The sequence below is a fragment of the Homarus americanus genome, unplaced genomic scaffold (assembly GCF_018991925.1).
Source record: "Homarus americanus isolate GMGI-L3 unplaced genomic scaffold, GMGI_Hamer_2.0 scaffold45698, whole genome shotgun sequence".
NCBI lineage: Eukaryota > Metazoa > Arthropoda > Malacostraca > Decapoda > Nephropidae > Homarus > Homarus americanus.
Window position 1 is genome coordinate 419,677 of NW_024735554.1, and position 3,302 is coordinate 422,978.

At 39.2% G+C, this 3,302-nt stretch overlaps 1 pseudogene; it reads left to right on the forward strand.

Moving 5' to 3' along the window:
- The first annotated feature begins 286 nt into the window (after window positions 1–286).
- On the forward strand, window positions 287–2,119 carry LOC121871362 (annotated as a pseudogene).
- The last annotated feature ends 1,183 nt before the right edge of the window (window positions 2,120–3,302 follow it).

Genomic DNA, 3,302 nt, shown 5'->3' on the forward strand with positions numbered 1-3,302 from the left:
TTTATTATACTGTACGTACCGGTAAATTCCTAAAGCATTGGATAGATGAAGTTCGCTCTAAACATGATGCCACGACCTGTTCGTGTCATAATGCTAATTTTGACATTGCAACCTCAAATGCTAGGCATTTAATTTTATTATGCTATGTTTGTATATGCATAGCTAGGTTACACCTGAAGATAGACTGCAAATGAATAAACCAGACCACCAAACATTTCTTGGGTTACACCTAATTCTGTGGAGTACATGTGTTATTGCTATACTGTATATAGGTGTGGGGGGCGTTATGTAGTTACTTTGGTTAAAGTCAAGATTTACCCGTACTGTACAGTATGTGCACAAACTATTGGTGTAGTAGTCTCGTGTTTTCATATATAATGGTTGCCTTGCTACCTGCTATGACATGCTCAACAACCTTGTAGATCTATTTAAATTTAAGATTATTTAAGAAATATACTGTGGCTAAAATTTTACTAATGAATTGTTTTCTTTGCAGTACATCATCCAGATCTTCGTGAAAACCCTCACTGGGAAGACCATCACTCTTGAAGTAGAACCTTCAGACACCATTGAAAATGTCAAGGCAAAAATTCAGGATAAGGAAGGCATCCCCCCAGACCAGCAGAGGTTGATCTTTGCTGGTAAGCAGCTAGAGGATGGCCGAACACTTTCCGACTACAAGATCCAGAAGGAATCTACACTACATCTTGTTCTCCGTCTTCGTGGTGGTATGCAGATTTTCGTCAAAACCCTCACTGGTAAGACAATCACACTTGAGGTTGAACCTTCAGATACAATTGAAAATGTGAAGGCCAAGATCCAAGACAAAGAAGGTATTCCCCCAGACCAGCAGAGGTTGATCTTTGCTGGTAAGCAGTTGGAGGATGGTCGCACTGTTTCTGACTACAATATCCAGAAGGAATCTACACTTCATCTCGTTCTCAGACTGCGAGGAGGTATGCAAATATTCGTCAAAACTCTCACAGGCAAGACTATCACCCTAGAAGTCGAGCCTTCAGACACCATTGAAAATGTAAAGGCCAAGATCCAAGACAAGGAAGGTATCTTTCCAGACCAGCAGAGGTTGATCTTTGCTGGGAAGCAGTTGGAGGATGGTCGTACACTTTCTGACTACAACATCCAGAAGGAATCTACACTCCATTTGGTATTGCGTCTTACAGGAGGTATGCAGATCTTTGTGAAAACCCTTACAGGAAAGACCATTACCCTAGAAGTAGAACCTTCAGACACCATTGAGAATGTTAAGGCAAAAATCCAAGACAAGGAGGGTATCCCACCAGATCAGCAGAGATTGATCTTTGCTGGTAAGCAGTTGGAGGATGGTCGCACTCTTTCTAACTACAACATCCAGAAGGAATCTACACTTCATCTTGTTCTCAGACTGCGAGGAGGTATGTAAATATTCGTCAAAACTCTCACGGGCAAGACTATCACCCTAGAGGTCGAGCCTTCAGACACCATTGAGAATGTTAAGGCTAAGATCCAGGATAAGGAAGGCATCCCCCCAGACCAGCAGAGATTGATCTTTGCTGGTAAGCAGTTGGAGGATGGTCGCACTCTTTCTGACTACAACATCCAGAAGGAATCTACACTTCATCTTGTTCTCAGACTGCGAGGAGGTATGCAAATATTCATCAAAACTCTCACAGGCAAGACTATCACCCTAGAAGTCGAGCCTTCAGACACCATTGAAAATGTAAAGGCCAAGATCCAAGACAAGGAAGGTATCCCCCCAGACCAGCAGAGATTGATCTTTGCTGGTAAGCAGCTGGAAGATGGTCGTACACTTTCTGACTACAACATTCAGAAAGAGTCCACACTTCACTTGGTACTTCGTCTCCGTGGAGGTATGCAAATCTTCGTCAAAACTCTCACTGGTAAGACCATCACACTTGAGGTAGAGCCTTCAGACACCATTGAAAATGTGAAGGCCAAGATCCAAGACAAGGAAGGTATTCCCCCAGACCAGCAGAGATTGATCTTTGCTGGTAAGCAGTTGGAGGATGGTCGAACTCTTTCTGACTACAACATCCAGAAAGAATCTACACTACATTTGGTTCTCAGGCTTCCTGGTGGTCAGTAAAGTATTCCTGATGAAATGTTCAAATTTCCTTTAATTTCTTAAAACTACGCTTATGGCTTAGCTGTTTGCACATTAGCCGATTCCATTGGCTACTGATTAAGGAGTTGCCTGTTAACTGCCTCGCGAAAAATTGAGTAATTTGGTTTTCTCGAATGGCTAGTTTGCAATGTTGACTTCTTTATACCAGTAAATAACCCTCTAATATAAATGTGCAGCCATTCTAGACTGATATACAGGTACTTAATCTGAAAAAAAACTTTGTAAATATAACTGCACTGTCTAATATTGTACTCCATTGTAAATTTAAACATCCACTAGGAAATGTAAGCTAACAGATAATTTTTAAGATTTTACGATGCGTTTTGTATTTAATGTCCCTCCCCAACTGCTTGTGTAGACGAATGTTCTACATCTTTAGATCATGATAGTTTTTGAATGGTGGGAAAGTTTTGTTTAGAGAGAGATTCCAGTACCAATTCTATATATTGTACTGTACATACTCCTCCATATGTTTGCGTATCCCGAGTACAGTACAAATTAAAATGGAGAAGGAAGTACAGATTGCTTAAGTACTATGAAATCGGGGCAAGGGTGTGAATGCAATGTAGCTGAAAATGTAAATGAGTAAATCCACACACATTTCTTCAGAACTTGTCCCACCTAAATTCTACCATGAAATAAGTAAGCTTGTATTTAGTGACCCCATTAAATGATCTGATCTTATTTAAAAGTAAGTAATCACAAGCTACCAATAAAAATATTGGAAAGGTACTACATTGCAAATGGAACAACACTAACGATATTTGTATTTATTCCTACTAATAAGAGAACCGAGCTTATAGGGGTGATAAGTTCTCGTACTTTTTATCATTTAATTACACTGACTTAATATTTCCTCCGATCTGAAAAAAAGGGTTTTCCCATTGCATAGAAAACCTCTCGACATTTTAGTGAATTTAGTTTTATAAAATTTTCTTTCGTTTACTCACAAATTAATACAGTACTTCAGAATGGCTATCTGTTCCATTTAATAATTAATTCCCTGGTGTCAAAAGTAAATGCAAACTGATGCTAATAATAATTGTTGCAACTGTGCTTGTTTGTGTACTAAAATTTCTTCAATCTTTCAAGACTTGCCACAAACAAGGTTTTTTTTTAATCACGAGCCAAGACAAAATCGTTGTTTTATTTATTTTTT